The sequence below is a fragment of the Diabrotica virgifera genome, chromosome 6 (assembly GCF_917563875.1).
Source record: "Diabrotica virgifera virgifera chromosome 6, PGI_DIABVI_V3a".
Lineage (NCBI taxonomy): Eukaryota > Metazoa > Arthropoda > Insecta > Coleoptera > Chrysomelidae > Diabrotica > Diabrotica virgifera.
Window position 1 is genome coordinate 243,391,523 of NC_065448.1, and position 21,465 is coordinate 243,412,987.

The 21,465-nt window shown below is 32.6% G+C and overlaps 1 protein-coding gene across 3 annotated transcripts in view; it reads left to right on the plus strand.

Annotated features, from left to right (window-relative positions):
• Positions 1 to 21,465, plus strand: part of LOC114336520 (ADAMTS-like protein 1) — a 1,384,970-nt gene that overhangs the window by 562,613 nt on the left and 800,892 nt on the right. The window contains exon 1 of one of the 3 annotated variants that reach the window (XM_050655008.1): positions 17,114 to 17,449. The exons of the other annotated variants lie outside the window; for them this stretch is intronic. The gene's annotated coding sequence lies outside the window, so the exon portion shown is untranslated. Of the gene's footprint in view, positions 1 to 17,113; positions 17,450 to 21,465 lie in introns of those variants that run through there. 3 annotated transcript variants of the gene reach the window in all.

Below are 21,465 nucleotides of genomic sequence, written 5' to 3' on the forward strand. Positions count from 1 at the left end.
AAGTTTGTTGTTGCTTTCTCTATTCGAACTTTGATTTCTTTGGAGTATTTCCAATAGCTTAATATATCGAAAACTGTTAGAGATTTTATATTTCAAATGGATATGTGGCATTCTTAATTTATTTAAAATATTATAACAAGAAAATCTTAACAAAAAATATCATTGAAATTTGTGCACCCCGTGAAAATGTTATGAGGATTTGTTCCCTTAAACCCCCCAAATATTTGTATACGTTCCAAGTAATAATTATTATTGTGGTAACATTAGTTAAACACAATGTTTTTATAATTGATGGATTCGACTGTTACTTGATGGAAGTTCATTTTATCTAACAATAAAACACTGAAAACGTTTGTTTTCTATACTTCCACAAAATTTATTACAACTATGTGACTACAGCCGTTTCGGCAGAGTGCCTTTCTCAAGTGATTTATATTACTATGGGTTTGTCTTTTTAAAGTCTTTAACTGAAGAGGTTGAGGAGTGGGGAGCTGTTTGTCTCGAGTTGGTCATTCAGAATTGTATCTGTATTTTTCAATTTATTAATTTCCATAGATTCTAATAAAGATAGCTTAAGGGCCTTTATTTTGAATATGCAGAATTTGAAACTGTTCATTAAAAGAATGATTATGATCTAGAGGGTGAAGTGCGTATGTAGAAGTTTCTGTTTTTCTATTGTTGAAAGCCCTTTTGTGTTCTGCTATCCGTTTGTCAAAGGTTCTGCCAGTTTGACCAATGTAAGTTTTCGGACAGTCACCACAAGTTAGTTTGTAAACACCACTCTGTAGTTGTTTTCTCTTTCGGCTCTTATTGTTCTTAATATATTTGCTTAAGTTGTTATTAGTTCTGAAAGCTGGTGTTATTCCTACCTTTTTTGTGCATCTGGCTGTTTTTGTTGTTATCTTGCCAGTATATATGATAGAGCAGAAGGTACTGGATTCTTTCTGTGGTGGTGGATAAACGAAAAACTCCATAAGAAAGCCTTGAACTTAGTCTATCCACCACCACAGAAAGAACCCAGTACCTTCTGCTCTATCACATATACTGGCAAGATAACAACAAAAATAGCCAGATACATAAAAAAGAAAGGAATAACACCAGCTTTCAGAACTAATAACAACTTAAGCAAATATATCAAGAACAATAAGAGCCGAAAGAGAAAACAACTACAGAGTGGCGTTTACAAACTAACTTGTGGTGACTGTCCGAAAACTTACATCGGTCAAACTGGCAAAACCTTTGACAGACGGATAGCAGAAGACAAAAGGGCTTTCAAAAATAGAAAAACAGACACTTCTACATACGCACTTCACCTTCTAGATCATAATCATTCTTTTAATGAACAGTTTCAAATTCTGCATATTCAAAATAAAGGCCTTAAGCTATCTTTATTAGAATCTATGGAAATTAATAAATTGAAAAATACAGATACAATTCTGAATGACCAACTCGAGACAAACAGCTCCTCACTCCTCAACCTCTTCAGTTAAAAACTTTAAAAAGACAAACCCATAATCTAAATCTAAATCACTTGAGAAAGGCACTTTGCCGAAACAGCTGTAGTCACATAGTTGTAATACATTTTGTGGAAGTATAGAAAACAAACGTTTTCAGTGTTTTATTGTTACTAACAATTTTATTTTGTTACTAACAAAGAAGAAATTTTTCCTAATGGATACTAACAATTTGTTAGACAATGTTTTTAAAACATTTTTTCCTCTGAATACTTCTTCGATAAGCCAGTTTTATCGTCACCAGTAATATCGAGAAAAATCACCACATATTTGTAAATGGTAATAGTATAAAAATTTATTTATAATTTACGTTTTGTTAGGTACTCAAAATTTTTGAAACATTTTAAAAAATAAGCCGCATCTCGATAAAAGTGACTTATCTAAAAAAGTACTACAAGAGAAAATTTTAAAATCATTGTGTATAACTAATGGTACCACCGACTTAATCAATTGACTTAACTGCATTTGCAAAATGCAAAAATCGAAAATATTTGCGAATAAATTTTTCTGGACTAAAGATGGGATTCAATTGACCAAGCCCTGTAGGTTAATTAATTAAAAGTAACTGGAATCATTAAAAAATAAAAAATACGAAATATACACCTAGTAAAACCGTGATTGGGCTACTCTAACGGAAACCGTACATGGCAATATTGTAATAAATGTATATTTTCGTACATTTTTGATACACTTTGCACTCCAAATGCAATAAATTCAAATACAAAATAGAAATAACGTTTTATCCGTTCGGATAAATCATGGCCGCCTATAAATCAATATGAATTTCAAAATGTCATTAATACCTCCGTTTCCGCACTGAAATGCGTCAATACTGCGAATTAACTTCGAAATTTTGTTGTTTTGGTCAACCGCCAGATGTGCCAATTTTTCGTGACATGTTTTGTGATTATCAAATAACTGTATGTTTACAGAGAGCATTTTGGAATTAAAGGATTTTATGTACACGAAGAAAAATTAGTGTTGCGAAATACAGAACATTTATTATTGTCTCCATTAATATTACTTAGTATTCAGCTTTTAGTCGGGTTTATTTCGGATATCAGCGTCTCTGAATAGCTCCCAATTTTAGTAAACGACTGTGACAAAAAACGTGAGTGCCAATAAAGGATCCAAAACTTCCCAAGTAGCACCGAACGGGTTTATTAAGTCTTTTAACCCGGCATTGGTCGCTAGGCAGGTTGTTACGCGAGTGGTCGCGCGTGAGATTTTCTCTCACATATTCAACTTTTGCCTTACTTTACAAAATTTTACAAAAAAGATGAGGTTTCATCAACGATAAAGCCATTTGCTTTAAAAAGGCACGACGTTTTTTTGTTTTATTATTATTATCTTTATATAAAATGTGACTATTGATGCCGCCAATATTTAACATTGAAAAATATATGGTATGTGACCATCTACAACTGGACCGCGTTATGTAATAATGGATTAAGCGCCAAAATGTAGTTTTGAGATAAATCGGTTTAAAGATTTTAAATTTGTTTTTGGTACTATTTCTAAAATATAGTACTGACATGTTTCATATTTAATATATTAATGCAAATGTAAATAGACTTTTACATGTGTTTAAAATGTTTTAAAAATAATTTATATTTTAAATGTTATTCGATCAAATGTCGCTTAATTCGTTAATGATTTTTTAAGATATGCATGAGTTAAGATCCGAATACCGGATTAAGAGACATATTTGGCGCTTAATCTGATGTTACCTGACAAAGGATGTCTTTTAATTCGATATCTTAAACGTTAGTAAATATGTTATGTTTTGTAATAAAAAATTAACCGACTATTCGTGGCGCTTGATTCGTTATTACACTTAAAAAGATGCGGATTTTTGTTTATGACAATGGATTATGTACCATTATTGGCGTTTAGTTCGATATTACAAATCCTAGTGTGAGATTTTTTTTAATAAAATAAAAAATGTCGCTTAATACAGGCATTTAAAAACAGCTTTTTTTAAATTTTTTTTACAAAAAACATATTTTTATACATAGATTTGCACCCTAGCTGCAAGATGGCACTATTATCTCGATTTTGGACTTTTGGCGGTTAATCCGTTATTACATAACGTGGCCCAACTAACCCGTGAAACATAATATAGGATTTTCATATCATCGACCACATCCACGGCGCCTTTTATTACATCATAAAAGGACATTAGTTTAGGTTGGGAAAAATAAAGTTAGTTAGTTAGTTTGGGAAAAATAAAATTAATTTTTGTACACAGTTGGTGACGCCGGTGGTCGCTTGATGAGAGAATCTCTCACATGAAGCGCACTGACTCAACAATATGGTGATACTAAGTAAACTGAGTCACTATGTGAGCGGACGAGTCTATTAGATTGTCGAGGGAGGATAGTTAGGAGACTAGAAGGAACTACAGCGCGTATAACTTCCCAGAAAAAAAGTTGTGAGCAATTTTCTGAAACCGTGAGAGAAAATCTCATATAGCGACCACTGGCGGGTTAAGGATGCTTTAAAACTATAGAATAAAACTTAAATTAAAACCAACTGGTTTTTAAGTAAACCTTAAAGTTGCAATAAAACCGCTTTCAGCATAAAAGGACCCATACTGAAAGAGGTATATAACCAAAAATAAAAACCTTTTTAAAGCTTTGTTTTCTTAAGGAACTGGTTTTAAAGCTGCTGTGAAGGTATTTTTAAAACCATGTTAAAAGACACTTTAAGTGCAGGCAGTTTTGTAGCAAACTTAAAAAGGTTTCTTAAATGGAGACTTTAAAAGACAATTTACCATATTAAATGATTCTTTAAACCCATGTACTCCATATAGGACAACAAATTTTTACATGTGTTATGATAGGTAGATACGTATTTGTAACCATAAAATAATAAAAAGTACTTGGCTATTTCGGACTGTCGAGGTAGAAAAACACTCAGGCACCCAACTTTATTGATAATGTTAACAAAAATAGGTCTAAATAACTCACGCGCTCTAAGATTTCTGACTTTTGGCGATTAAAAAATAATAATAAAACAATTTAAATCCGAGAAATATTAATTTGAAAGAAAAATAATTTTATCTAAAATTTTAATGTTTTAATGTTAAAATAAATCGAATTTATGTCTTAAGTCGCTTATTTATAATTTTTATGTAAGCCTTATATTTTGAAATCTACCATGGCTTTCAGCATCTCCAGAAAGCAATATGGCCGAAAACCAAATAAAACTATTTAGTCTATCACAGAGAATTGTTTATCACAAGATTAAATGGTTTTATTTTATACCTTTCCAAGAGCATATAGCTTACATAAAAGCAAGGTTGCCTTGGAATTAAAACCATTTCGTTTTAATGCTGCTGTCAATAATGCCACTCGGTTTTAATGTGAATCTAACCTTAAAATCGAGGCGTCGTAATACTGTGTGTGTGTTGTATTCTTTGAAAAATAAGCCGTAATGACCAGTTCGTTTATATTTTCAGTACTTGCGACTCATTTCTTCCATAATAACTGTACTTCCACTTTTTACAACACACTACACCACTGTTTCTCTTTAAAACAAATGGCCGACCATTTTGGACATGAAAGAAGAGGGGATGAGTTTAGTTTTATTGTTTTTAACAGGAAGCATAATTTAGTCTTTACGATAACCAAATTAATTCAATTAAAAACGTTTGGTTTTAATATAGCCTAATAATTGCTTTTAAGAAGGCAACTTTAAAGAAAACTAAAAAAATAGTTTTAAGGCATATGATTTACTGACATAATAGTCTTGAGATCAAGTAGTAAGTAATAATAGGTTTTATTAGTCATATTAGGAGAATCTTTAAAACTACAATAAAACTAAAAGGTCACAACCCAGCAAACAGACCGACGTGTTAATTACGTGAATTTTGGGTACATTTGTCACCAATATACGTAAATTGCTTACGTGAATTTCACGTGAAAATTTGGTTGGAATGTCACATTGAAAATACGTCTTTAAATTACATGAATAACTCGTCTTCCATAGACGTGTTATTTACCTTAAATAGCAATAAAATCTTTTGGGAAATTCACGTTGCAAATACGTGTTGATTAACGTATCTTTTAGGGAATGTATATATTAGTATTCACGTGAAAGGTACGTCCTCGGTTCACGTAAATAATTCGACCTTAATTAACTTATGAATCACGTAATTATTATCCTCATAATATGATATAAATAAAACAAGTATATAAAGTATTAACATAATGTATTTTGTTTAGTAGAATTTAGAGACTGTAAAACATTTGTCCTGTATAATTATTATACAAGATAATGAACCAAAAATGGTACCGACCTAAAGACACATTAAAAAATTGGCCAACACAAAACACAACACAGGTCACTTTTTATTTCGAGGAGGGCACTTCGACACTTTCTTGTTTTTTCTAATTGCATCATGGCACTTCAACCCTCGAGCAGTGAGGTAAACGTTAATACGAAAGACATTATTATAAATAAACCCGCCTAAAATAAAACGAGGGAAATAAAGCTCTTCACGTTTCACTTTTTGTTGATTTGTTGTGAGAAATGTGAGAAGCCAGAGAAGCTGATATTAGAGGTAATGATCATCGATTATAAAAATCGATTATTTTTAAATCACAGTTAAACTATTCAACTTACTTTAAATTAGTATTACGAATTTTCTTTTTGTTTTTAAATTTCTTCTACTATTAACTAATTGGTCTTACTAAAAATCTATTTAAATACCAGAATAATATTAAAAAAAATAATCCTATCTAAACGTATCGATTAGTCGATAAATCGATTAATTTAGTTTTCGAACCAACGATGTTAGTCACGTGATGGTATTTAAAGGAGAAGAAAGGCTTGCTAGTACTTCATCACCGCGAGCGATTTGAAAATAAGACTCAACATCATTTTAGCTCCTGTGATATTTTTAAAGAAAAGAATAGCTTCAAATCAAGGTTGGATTGAAATAGTTATGCTAAATTATCTTAAAAGCGAAATCATAAACTTTTTGTTTAAATATTTGTATTATTTACATACATACTTTTACGTGAAATACATCTAATTTTTCGACGTCCATAAAATACAATGAGTAAAATTCAAGCGATACGTATTTAACCAACACCGTTGTAAAATTTGGTTTCCAAAATATTTCTCAAAATTTAACCAAAGGAAGTTATTTCTGTTTCGTGATTATTACGTGAAATAAACGTACCTTTGCGATGTAACCAAAATTCACAAATATTATAAAAAACATGTACTATATTCGTCATTATGATTTTATATTATTCTAATGTCTTCTCCTCTTCTTTCTCATAATCCTTAGTGCCCTTCAGGGCGTCGGATTTATTCTAATGTCAAACATGTATAAAGAAAGCACTAATATATAGGTGAATGATTTGGCTCTGAAATACGTTTTTTTCCCGTCATAAATCACCGAGTTACGTATTCGTTGAAATTTGCCGTAAATTTAACGTAATTATCACGTAATTGGGCTCAAGTCTGTTTGCTGGGAAACTAGCATCTAATAAAACCAAATAGTCCGGAAGTTCTTCATAAAACTGATTAGTTTTAAAGTGAACTAAGAATAAATCATTTTAAAACTACAATAAAATAAATTATCTATTAAGATTAATCAGTTTTATTTGATACTCTTATTAGATACTTTAACCTTCCGATGACCAACCTTTTTTTGTTACACGGATGACCAAGGGGGGAAAAATGACCCCAGGTCAAAAATGTCAAAAATGACAAATAACAAAAAAATGAAGTTTTTCTTTATGGCATGGACTTCATGTCATTCAGCCAGGCACAACATGAGTATTAGTGTTATGTGTAGTGTGTATACTACTGTAAAATACTTGGAATTACATATAATAGACGGTATTTTACTAAACATCAACTTCAGAATATATGTTTTATTCGTAAAATATAGGGATTTTTTTTATTTCAAATATGAGGATATCTAGAATGATATTAAAGTCAAATAAAAAAATAATGAGTTAAAAATTGAAAATACTTTTGAATTTATTAAAGAAAAACATCCGAACGTTATGACCCCCGCATGGTCATCCGAAGGTTAAAACTAATGACAAATGCTTAACAGTTTTAAAGTTCTGGCAGTATATCTACAAGGTAACTTTAATACCACTATCTTCCTGTTTACCACAATAAAACCTTTATAAACCTTAAATAAAACTAAAATGTTTTTATTGTGCTACTTGGGTTAGTATAGCAAACCATATAAAACAGCAGGGGCTAAAAATGATTTTTAAAGATAAAGAGATGTAAAACACCACTGTTTTTTCAGAAGATAATAAAAATCAAAGACACCCACAACAAGGAAGGGAGCGACAAATACAAAAAAAAAAGAATGTGTGTGTACTTTGTACGCACGTAAGAAGTTATACTTCTATTATATAATTTCTTAAAAATAAATATACTTTAACCAGTTTGTTTTAATTTTTTTTAAACACCAAACTAATTTTGTGCTTACTGCTTTCAAAAAAATAAAAAATATAGGATTGCACTGGATTCGAACTCAAGACCGCTCGATCTCTGGTCGAATTAGTCGAGGCATTGAAGCAAAAAAAAGGCCTTACTGTCGATTTTTGGCGCAGTAAGACGGATTTTAATGCAGTTTGGTGCGTTGGATTCGTGAGAATGTCAGGAAATTTTGTGAACTAATGTAATGAATAAGAAATCTGAAGTTGCATTTTGCATAAGAAAAATGCATTTCAAAAGTGCATTTTGAAATAGGCAATTATTATAAATTTGCAACTCGGTAAATAGTTGGGCAACATCCCGATTAATTATTTTAATGATTGTATCGCCGCTAAAGGACATTATTTGATTATGCTTAAAATCAATAAACTATTCATGTTGAAAATATTTTGTCTTTAATAAATACAAATTTTTATTTGTTTATTACGTTCGTTTTTGTCCTCGGCCGATAACCTCTTTGCAACGAGACCCGATAGGATTATTTTTTATTGTTATTTTGTATTACTCTTATATTTGTAGTATCAATCACAAAAACATGCAATTGCCCGGTCTCGTGTCGAGTACTTGGTTAGCAGATTGAATCGCGATATTTTAGTACGTATACCTAAATTTGCGTGCTTATTGTTTCCGTGTTTTAAAATTTTTGCATGAAATGTCAAAATATCCTATTGCTGGCTTATACGAATTAGAAATTAAAATACAGAACCACTTTAAACATGCGAATTTGGTTTGATTAGATATTCTTTAATTAAACTAATAATTGCGATTAAAATCAACCGATACAACCAATCTGAAAAGAGGATGGGTACGTATTATCGGCTGCAATGCTATTCAAATGGGGATTTATTTTTTTTGAATCCTGAGAAAACTAATAAGTATTTTTGAAAAATTTCAACGCAGAATGAAAGATTACGTTATTGGTGAGGGCCGAAAGTTCCTGAGAACTTCTATAATGTTTATTTCAATAAGTTACAGGGGTGAAAAACTAACAGAAAATGTAGTGTGATTTTTAATTTCAAATATCTCATTCAAAAGAAACTTTTTATTTATTCTAGGGGACTTTCGGCCCTCGATAATAATTTAGTCTTTCATTCTGCGTTTAAATTTTTCAAAATATTTATTGGTTTCTTCAGGATTCGAAAAAAATGAACACCATGTCCGTGGTGATATTTTCAAAATCGAACATTCGCTATCTTTGCCATACAACGCACTGAGTCAAATAGAATATGACAGTGACAGTTTTAAATATTTTAAATAAGTATTTGACATGGCACCGGTAATATTTTGAGCTGTTGGTTAAATAATATTGATAATGTATTTGATACATAATTGATTTAAGACGTGAACTTAACAAAAAGTAATTTATTGTTTGTTATTTATGGAAGATCCAAGCAGAGAATACATCAGGATTATATTCTGTGATCCAAGTATTTTGTTGTTAAAGATGTTCAAAATAATTGTAAGCGTTCCATAGTAACAATATATTATTAAAAAATCACTTTAACACTTTTCCTCCTTTCTCGATTGAGTATTAGTTTTAATTGTGCATATAAATTATTACAATAACTGGATATACAGTTAGTGAAAAAATTATCACATTTATTAACTGAATTAATCATTTGCAATTATACAAATAACAGTTATCCAAGAACATTCAAAAGCAATCTCTTTAAAGTGTTAATGAAGCCATTGTCAAGTAGAATGACATTCTAGTGATGTTTACATATCCATACCAGTGTGAATTTTACTACACATAATTTGCCGTGTAAAGACAGGAAAAGTAGGGATAGCCGTAAAATATTTGCGAATTATGTACCCATGGCCTTAAAGATATTTTTAATTTAACTTTGATGCAATAAACTATCCCAGATAATTGAAATAATATTGAAGAATTATATTTCAATAAACTATGACAGCTATCGTCTACCCTAGACTAGCTCAATCTCCCAAGTTGTGAGTCCACCTTGTCCTAATCAAAAACATGAACAATGAAAATCCAGAATGAAGCAAATAAAACAATAATATTTAACTAATCATGTTTATTTTTCATAAAAGACATAATGTATTAAAATATAATATACAAGACCTTGCCGAAACTTAACAGATGGGAGATTATATTTATCCGATGGCACTTGGTATCTGTCTGCGGATTCTTGGTGTCTTGCTGTTGTTGTACACTGGCTCTGGCGACTGGATGTTTTGGCCACCAGGCCTAAAGGTGTTGTTCGGTTGCTAGGTGTCTATGTGCAGCATCGATGCATCGCCGGCGACATTGGGGACTCCAGCTTGAAGAAGTCCTCCCAAGGAATGAAGGGTTGTTCAGATTTTTATTATTATTTGTTCAGAAAACCCAAATAAGAACGTCTGTCTGGTTGAAAATATTATGGGCTCATCTCTTAAAATAAATTAATTTTACCCTCTCCATTATTGTCGTCATTGTGTGTTATCCCCAACTTTGTTTAACGTATACTCAGAAATAATTTTTAATGAAGCATTGGAAGGACAATGTGGAGTTTGAATCGGGGGAGAACCATTAACAACATCAGATATGCAGACGACACCGCGATCATGGCTGAAAATATCGAAGATCTTCAATGCCTTATAGATCGAGTCACTAGAGAATGCTCCAATAACGGACTTAACATAAATACAACAAAGACAAAGTTACTTGTGGTTAGTAAACAAGACGTCGGCCCTATGCAACTAATTGTCAGTGATGAACCTTTAACAAAAGTTAACAATTTTAAATACCTAGGATGTTGAATAAACGAGACACTAAATCCGGAGGAAGAAATTAAAACTCGTATAGAAATTGCAAGAGGAGTATTTATGAAACTTAGATCTATTCTGAGCAACTCTCAGCTGAACTTACAACTAAGAATTAAGTTCCTAAAATGTTATGTGTATCTTGTATTACTATATGGATGTGAAACCTGGATCATGATGGTTAACATGATGAAGAAATTAGAAGCCTTCGAGATGTGGTCATATCATAGAATGCTCAGAATATCTTGAGTTCAACGCATTTCAAACAGAAAAGTCTTAAACAGAGTAGGTCAAGGCGAAGGTGATTTAACCAAGATGATAAAAAAAAAGAAAACTTGAATATCTGGGGCATATAATGAGAGGTAGCAGATACAGGATGCTGCAGTTAATACTCAATGGAAAGATCGACGAAAAAGAGGAATTGGTCGGAAGAAATATTCATGACTCCGAAACCTTCGTCAATGGACTGGCTTATCAGCAGATCAATTGTTACATGCCGCACAAGATCGACAACGATATCGGCAAATTGTTATGGAAGCTACCCACGCCTAAACTGGGCACTTTACTTAAAGAAAAAGAAGATTATTGTCACTCTCATTGACGTGACAGCGCAAAGTATGAGGAGATGGACAACCATGTTCCGTATTAAAAAACATATCTAGAGAGTAAGAATATATGAGGTACGTTCAGTATGACTTAGATAAAAAGAGATTTGCCTATAGAACGGGCGCCAAAGAGGCTTTTAACGGAAAAACAAGTTAAAACGAATACAGAAGATTATTATTAATAAAATATTAAAGAAAATAAAGAAAAATAATTATTTAAAAATAAAATAGCAAAGATGTGACGTTTGTAACGTTAAAACTTTTTTTAAATCGTAATTCTACGTCAGCCAAACCCTTGTAGAAAGAATGACGCACTACAACTATCCTAGCACTATAATAAATGAAAGATGTACCAAGAACCAGGAGATGAGAGCGCGCATCAGAAAAGCTAGATCTATCTTCAACCGGATTGGGACCTTCTTCACGAACCACAACCTATCTCTTGGCATAAAAGTAAGAATGTTGCGTATTCTCTGTCCTTTTCTATGGTGCTAAATCGTGGACCTTGAACAAAGATATGTGCAGAATGTCAGAATATATCAGATATATGCAGAAATCACGAAAGGTATAATAATTCGCCCACATTATGCCAAATGAATTCAGATATGAACTCCTACAAGCCATCCTGCAAGGAAAATATTTGGAAAGCGAGGCCAAGAAAGAAGAAGAACATCCTGGTTAAAGAACCTCAGAACCCGGTTCAACACAACACCTGTGCAGTCTTTTCGCGCTTCTAAAGATAAGATAAAGATTGCCATGATGATCGCCAACATTCGTCATGGATAGGCACATTAAGAAGAATGAGAAAACATTGGAAAAAAAATAAAGTGAGCATGTCGTTCTGATTCTTAAAATAATCCAACCTTGACTACAACGTTTTAATATCTGAATTTAAGGCTTATTATATTTTGAGGTTTCTGAATAAGAATCTGGAACTAGTTTTGCTCTAAGGACAGTCAAAAATGGCTTTAAAAATATATAAAAACAATTTTCATGTCTTTTTTTATTAAATTTTTGTTAGAATACGCATCATTATCCAGCCTTTTGACGTCGTTTGTCCATCATGTAGACGCTCTACTTCTGCTTCTTTTAACTGTTTATGGTCCACACCATAATGTTTGGGCCACCGTCAATCATTCATTCTGGTCACATAGCTCCCCAAAAATTCTACGCCAGTCATGCTATGTGCTCTATGACATCTATGAATCCTGTCCTGACCGTTATATTTTTCTTTGGGGCCCTCTATGTTTGGTTGATGTGACATGTGACCTGGGTTAACGATAATATTTTGGCGCCGTAAGTCACGATTAGAAGCACACATTGGTCGAATGTCTTCTTTTTCAGATAATTTGGCATGTTGCTCTTAAAGGTGTCTTATAGAGCTCCATATGCGGCCCATGCTAAAACGAGTCTTCTTTGCAGTTCGGCAATTTGATTGTCCCTGGCAATTTGGATTTTATGACCTAAGTATTTATGTTTATGAACCAATTATATTTCATTGCAGAAGACCTTTGTATTTTCGCTTGGTATCAGATTTGCTAGGTACTGTGTCTTTCCAAAATTTATGTTCACATTAACTTTCTTATAGGCAGCATCCAATTCAGTAAGCATAGTTCTAATCTCTTTTAGTTGTCTGCTATCAGAAGTAATTCGCTACTTGTAGGTGGGAGAACTTTTCACCGTCGATATTAATTCCTTTGATGTCCCACTTCAATTGTTTGAAAGCATGTTCCAGAACTGCCGTTAAGAGTTTGGGAAATAACTTGTCTTCCTGTCTAATTCCGCTTTTGATTTTTATTTATTTGATATCTTTGTATAGTCATGCGGTCATGGTGGCATCATTGTGTATGTTCGCTATCAGTTTGGGGTACCAATAATCTATACGACTTTCCTCCAAAGCTCTCATTCTTCTTCATCTTTAAGTTCCATCTTCTATCGAAGGTTGGAAATCATCATGGCAATGCGGACCCTCTTGACTGCCGCTCTAAATAGCTCTGCACTACTTCATTCGAACCATTCTCGTAAGTTTTTAAGCCAGGATGTCCTTCGTCTTCCCACATTTCGCTTTCGTCGGATTTTGCCTTGCATAATAAGTTTTAATAATGAGTATTTTTGCCCTCTCATCACATGTCCCAAGTACTCAAGTTTTCGTCTTTTGATAGTTAGTATTAGTTCCGGTTGATTTCCTATCCTTCTAGTTACTTCCACGTTCGACATTCTTTGAATCCATGATATTCGTAGGACTCTTCTGTAACACCAAAATTCAAAGGCGGCCAACTTATTCAAATGGACTTGTTTCAATATCCACGCTTCCAATCCATAAAGAAGAGTAGAGAACACATAACATCGAAGCATCCTTAGGTGTAGTTCTAACCTTATATCCCGATAACAAAGAAACATTTTAAGTTTAATTAATGATGCACGTGCTATTTCAATACGTGTCTTAATTTCTTTGGTTTGGTTTACATTTGATGTTATCCATATTCCTACGTATTTGTAGTTATCCACAGCCCCAACTCCAATATCTTCAATAGTTAATTGGATGTTTGCGTGTGCTGATTTAGTTATGATCATGCACTTAGTTTTCTTTAAATTCATCTTCAGTCCGTATTCATGACAGCGTTCATTAAGGCGTTGAATTACGTTCTGTAAATAATTGTTGTTATCCGTTATTATTACTGTATCGTCTGCAAAACGTAAGTTGTTCAAAACTTCTTCATTGATAGATATACCTTCTATTGAATCTGAGAGCGCTTCTTGAAATACCGCTTCACTGTAGACAATGAAAAGTAGTGGAGACAGCACGCCACCCTGACGGACTCCTCTCATTACGCTCTCATCACGCTGCTTATTTCCATTTCTATCGTATTCAATGCTTTGCAAAAGTTTACGAAAGCCAGGACCAATGGTTGGTTGTATTGGATGGATTTTCTTTAATTCTTTTTATTTAATGGAAATGCTCGACATTTTAATTAGTTTTATGCAATCGAGATGCTCGTTAGTGCCTAAGTCTTTCCTAAAACCTTCCTGTTCTCTATGTTAGTAAAAATCAAATTTTCTCTCCAGCCTATTTATTATCATTATTGTGAATAACTTATAGATGTGGTTTAACAGCATTATGGTTCGGTAGTTCTCGAGGTCTGTTGGATCGCCGTTTTTGTGTAATAAGATGTGCCATCTTGTAGGTGTTTCATTTTGGTTAAGACGTAACTTGAACTGGAAGACATAAGCGTGAATCTGTCTTAGACTGTTATAAGACGCGCATGGCATCGCTATATACAAAGCAGGACGGGAAAGAGCCACAACTTGCACTCAAGATCTTTTCATACACCCCGCAGCAAGAAGAAACAGGACCCACCATCGACGGCGGAGCAAACTGCACGACTTTGCTCCAGCGGCGGTGGAGCAGATATTGTTGGGCGATGGAACACAGACAATGGGACTAGGCATTGCCTCTTTTATGACGAATAAGGAATACGCTTTTATACGTCTGACCACTTTCGCCTTGTGTACTTCTAGCTTGTATTCGAAATCAAAAGGAGACCGCACACATCTTATGGAAAATATAATGTCACTCAAATGAAATAAAATTTACATGAATAGATGCGTCCTTAAATATCAATAATTTGATACCATAGCGCCAACTCTCTATTTTGATTAACAAGAGCTTAAGTTGATAAAAATAAATCTAAAATCAAATAGGAATGTATAGTCCTGTCGCCAGGGGGGGTACAACGGCCTCCTTAATTCAGATGGACTTACCCAAGTTTTTTTTATATATTTTGACCCGCAGAATACGAATTTTTTGGGTAACAGTTGATCCGGATGTCGATAAGATTGTTATAGACAAAGAACTTGAGGAATTACATAACAGCGATTTCTCGCAAAACAAAACATCTTTTTGTATTTTTTGGGTCATTTTAAGCAAAAAATATTCCTACAAGTTTTTTCGTAGAATGCATAGTTTTCGAGATAACCGCGGTTAAACTTTCAAAAAATCGAAAAATTGTAAATTTTAAACCCGAATAACTTTTGATTAAAAAATAAAGTAGCAATTCTGCTTACCGCATTTGAAAGTTTAAGTCAAATTATATCGGTTTTGATTATTTGCATTGCTAAAAATTTATTATTTTATTGTTAAACAAAGCTGTAAACTGTAGTAAACACCTAGTATGTGAGTGATGTTTTCTATGATTTCTCATTTAAAATCGAACGAGTAGGTAGAGTAGCTACAAGTGCAAGCGAGGCAATTTCTACGTAGCATGCGGTAAAACGCATGTATTAGGCACGGGAAACCTATGTGTTTATAGATTAGTTTAACAATAAAAAAATTAATTTTTAGCAATGCAAATAATCAAAACCGATATAATTTGACTTAAACTTTCAAATGCGGTAAGCAGAATTGCTACTTTATTTTTTAATCAAAAGTTATTCGGGTTCAAAAATTGCAATTTTTCGATTTTTTGAAAGTTCAACCGCGATTATCTCGAAAACTATGCATTCTACGAAAAAACTTGTAGGAATATTTTTTGCTTAAAATGACCCAAAAAATACAAAAATATGTTTTGTTTTGCGAGAAATCACTGTTATGTAATTCCTCAAGTTCTTTGTCTATAACAATCTTATCGACATCCGGATCAACTGTTACCCAAAAAATTCGTATTCTACGGGTCAAAATATATAAAAAAAACTTGGGTAAGTCCATCTGAATTAAGGAGGCCGTTGTACCCCCCCTGGCGACAGGACTAGTACGTGTGTCAAAGAGAAAAAAAAGATCTTGTGATTCGCTTACTCCATAAATCTTTCTCGAGGGATTAAGGCAGAGGCTTATTCTTATCTTTCCCTATTATTATTGATAATAAAGTAGGTATAATTTGGTTAGTTGTACCGCCTCTAATTGGCTTAAGCTAGTGGTGAATAGACTGATTTCAATAGTCGCTAGACTAATATTATTTATGAATGCCAGTTTTATAGGCTTCAAAATGCGATTTTGATAAACTTTCATTACAATAATTAACGCCTTAATTAAGCAAAATTCAGTGTTGCCGCAATGGTATCAAATTATTGAAATTTTAGGACGCATCTATTCATGTAAATTTTATTTCATTTGAGTAACATTATATTTTTTATAAGATGTGTGCGGCGTCCTTTGACGACATAACCAGATTTTAGTTATGGTATGTTAAACAGTAAATGGTTAAATTCAATTAGTTACCACTATAAACAGCCCGGATTAACCGATAATAGTATAAAAGGCCCGGTTTCAGGTAAAATTTATTTTAGGATTTATTATGGGAGTACCGTCTAGTCAGTGTTAATTGCAAAAGACCAACTCTGTCTACCTCGGTGGCTTATCGCTCCGGGTGGGTCTTAACAATGGGCCAGGTCAGATAAATTTAATAATATTTACGACGGCATTAATTGAACTCAAACCATTTACTGTCGAACAAACCATACCAAATTTATTGGACAGTTGAGACTGAGTTCAATGAACAGAGCAGAGATACTACAATTCTTAGCAATATTCCATGAAATTGAAAAAGCGACAATACAAAAATGTTTTATTATATGGATTTATCAATAAACAAACACTATAAGATTATCGATCCTACGAACCTGTCAGTAAACATCTGACATAACAATTATCATCATAACACAAAAACGAACTGGAAAGAAAGTTATCTCCAGAAGTAAATAAAATCTAAGTATTTGTCCAATAGCGCCGCCTCTAGAGGGCTAGTCGCTTACAGTTCTTGCTTTTTTAGTAGATTCTGAGATGCCGAGTCGGCGGGTACACTTATCGAAATCTCAAGATTCTTTTCAATCCCGCTCATTCGCTGGCTCTGTACCGAAAAAGTTTTCCGGCCTAAAAGGGTGAAGTTTTAAGGGAAGAAAGATCTTGTTTTGCGGTCGCATTGTTGTTAGGAGATAGGTGTGAAATCTTACGTGACTCATTAGCATATGATTAGCCAAATTTATAGGATTTAATTGTTAATTCTGACAGCAAAACAGTTAAATTGTGATTTGTGATAAGTAATTTTGTGCTGATAGTGGTTGGATAGTTGTTATTATAAATATATGCTAGTAAGTATGGGTCAATAAAATGAGTATATCGAGGGATAATCATCAACTTAATGATATCGAAAAATCAACCAAATTTGATATATACAGTGTGTCTGCGTACGTTGGAACCATAATACGAAAAACTGTTTTATTATAAATTTTACGAAAGAAAAAAATGATAGCCTTCATAAAAAGCTCCCCATATTCGAAAACCTACGATACAATCATCAGATATCAATTTTTATCAATCTTGTATGCGATATGTTAAAACATATGAATTTCGCCCAAGAGTAAAGTACCTGTTTCTACTCTCATACATTATTATATTACAATTATACAGACTCATTATGATACAGATTTTTAACCAATAGAATCGGGAGATGATGTACTATATTGAAGGTGGCGCATGCGCAATGTTAACTCAAATGCACACTTTTTGACAGTTCATAATATTTAAACAAACTGATTAAAAATTAGATTTAATAAGATTAAATATTTTTAAGAAAATGCCTGAAGACGATAGGGCATTGAAAATTTAATCTCAAATTCATTTTAGTACGTAATATGGTAATATTGAAAATATAAAAAATGTATCAACAAAATGATTAATTTAATCCTATAAGTACTCAATTTGTTTGTGTTACAAAATAAACCAATTTGAATATCTTTTTTTCTGTTGTGAATGATCATAGAAAAAAATTCATGTATACTACTTTCATTTAATTGCCATTATGAGTTTCGTATCTATACGACATTAGCCGCTACGCGGCTCATGTCATAGCCATCAGATTTGCATCATAATGACCATCTTTAAATGTTTGTTGCGTAATATCTACTATTATACGTATTTCATAATATTGAAAATAATAGCGAACATAATTTTTGTGTATTAAAAGTATTGCATATAAAAAAACTTTTCATAATAATAATTTTCAATTTTGTGAACTATATAGGTACTTTACTTTTCAGCGAAATTTATATTTTTTATATACCTACTGGTAAAGAATATCTTTTTATCGTAAAATTAATAATAAAAAAGTTTCTCATTTGGTTCCAACTTACGCAGCACACTATACATTTTTTAGAGTTTATACTAAAAACTATTTTGTTTCGTTTATTAATTGTGTATTACATATCTAAAAAGCAATTAATGATGGTCATGATGATGCGGGTACGAGGACTCTCTATAAGGGGGTATGATGAGCCTCGTAATAGCGAGTGTCGTATAGAATACGAGCATCATAATGGCAATTAAATGTAAGTAACATACATGATTTTTTCTATGATCATGCACAACTAAAATAAAATATATACATAGAAATTAACTTATTTTGTTGATACATTTATATTTTGAATATAACAACAATTATTATTAAAATGCATGTGAGGCGACAATTTTATTGCATTGGTTGATGATGGAATTTAAAATTTGGTCACCTATTATGATTTTTTTTTGAACGGATTCCTCAATATAACTTTCTTCCATCGATGTGGATTTCCACCCAAAGATACGTTTTAATATTGATACATCACCACCAGAATCTACTAATATTGTCGCAAACCTATGACAAAAACAATGATGTTGGATCAAGTAGATTTAAAAGTTTCTTTTCCCAGATTACCACATTTACTGATTCTAAAATTTTGAACTGTTCTTTTCCCATTCTGATATTCCGTGAAACACTTTTTGAGTTATACAATTTTGTGGGAGGATATGTCTATGTTGTAGTATATGTATGTTTGCAAATTTCGTAAAATTTCCCTGTGATTATAAATTTTCGTACTGTGTGCGTTTTTGTATTTCTCATCGTTGATGAAAGGGTTGAGTCAAAATCGTAATCATCAATTTGTTCCAATTTGTGTAATTCGTGTCTTCGGTACCCTCCCATGATTCCAAAAATATAAGCCACTTTTGTAAGTAAATATTCTTGATTTGGGTATCTGCGGTAAATTGTTTGATTTCCTTCGTGGAGAATGTCTTAGTGTTTTTCACTTTATAACCTTCAGATGTTCTCTTTGTTGTTAAGGATTATAGGTTACAATACTTACTTATATCGATGTTATGTCCATTGGACAGATAGATTCTAATATTGAGAAATGGGTCGCCTCTAGAGGGCTAGTCGCTTACATAACAGTTCTTGCTTTTTTTAGTAGATCCTAAGATGCCGAGTCAGCAGGTGCACTTATCGAAATATCAACGAAGATTCTTTTCAATCTCGCTCGGTTTGTGCCGAAATAGCTATTTGTATAACAAGGGAGGAAAGGGCTACTTTTCCTCCCGAGAATGAAGTTTAGTGCCCGACGCGTAGCGGAGGGCAGTAATCATTCGAGGGAGGAAAAGGCACTTTACTCCCATGTTATACATATGATTTTTCCACCTTCCTCAAAAATCAAGTGATTTTTTCATTTTTAAATAACTTATTTATGTAACTAACTGACAAAATTTATTAGAGCACTAAAACTAACAAGTAGGTATAGTATAACTGTCAACTGTCAAATATAAGTCAAATTAATAATAGGTTTGTTCTAGCATCAGTTTCAAACGGTTTGAAATCATCAGCGAATAGTCGACCAGCGCGAGTAGAGGGGATAGCACTGGTGACTGTATTATGTTCTCTCACTGACCAAATATTTGCTGACGGTTTCTGACTAGTTTGACTGTTTGCTAGAACAAACCTATTGTAAACATTGTTAAATCAAAATAACAATTTCCTGTTTTTACCATTCTGCAAAATACAGGATGCTCTCTATAAATTATCACCCTTCCACACTATCACAACGAATGTGGATGGAGCGACAAAAGCATTTGCGGCTAGCTTTTAAAGTTAACAGTGGAGACGGAGTGGGTCCGTTAGCTAAAACTATTTAAAAATGATGGATTTTAGGGCGCCAGTCAACTCGTACTACAAATGCTACAAGAGTTCCCCGATTTACCAGTTGACCAATAAATCTCGTTATAGGTTTACTTACATTTATTTATTAAACAGTTGCAACACAAATAAATATGAAAATAAACAAGTCCAGTCATTGGTAGCATAAAGTGGCTAAGGAAATGAATATCAAAATAATTTAAATTTACAGATTAGAAATATTTTAAACATTGGCGATACTAGTGCCTACCCTATAGTTGCCGCATGAGCTCATGAGTGCCACTAATACAAATCTAAAAAGTAATGTACTATAATGACCTCTATAATAAGTTATATGTATATAAAGTTGAATGTATGACTATCCCCAATAAATTTTAATAATAATAATAAAAAAAAGGAACACGTTAATTTGTTAACAAAAAAAAGAACCTAAAATATTTACTATCATTAAATAATATAAAATAAATAAGACAAATGAATTTAAATGTTTAACATTGTTATAAAAACCTGATATCCTCCATAGTCTGGTAACAAACTACAATTCGTTAGTAGAAATCTTCTTCACCACATATACTTGTATCCAATGACGACTCTTAGCATCCAAATGTAACCAAAAACATCCACAAAAGTAAAACCAGAAACCATATACAAAAATCCAAAAACGAAAACTCCAAGTAAAACGAACTCCAAAACTCCAAAAAAAATAAAAATAAAAACCCCTAAAATAAAAACAAAACTCATTAGACACTTATTACAATGAATTTATTTAAACGTTTATTCTCGGTTGCTAAACCCATTGCCTACTCAATTCCCAATTGACAGTTGCATCCATCGAAGTAATATTGTCATCTCGTACGGTGCTATGAATCACTAAATCTGTTCCATATCAATAAATATATTTCAACTAGGTTCTTCTCGTAACCCCCTGGTATAGTATAAATATTTCAATAAGTTTGTTACTGATTTTATTTAAACAGGCTTTTACCACTTATAACATAGCCTAGAAGTTAGCTTGCAATGTCATCTACATTGTAGGAGGCTTAGCAACAAATCAAGAATAAACCCCTAGCAAACGGGCTTCAATAAACACTAAATAAAATTAAGACACTGGTTGTCTGTCCCTCAATACATAAAGAATCTAATCATTGCATGAATTACTTACCGCTT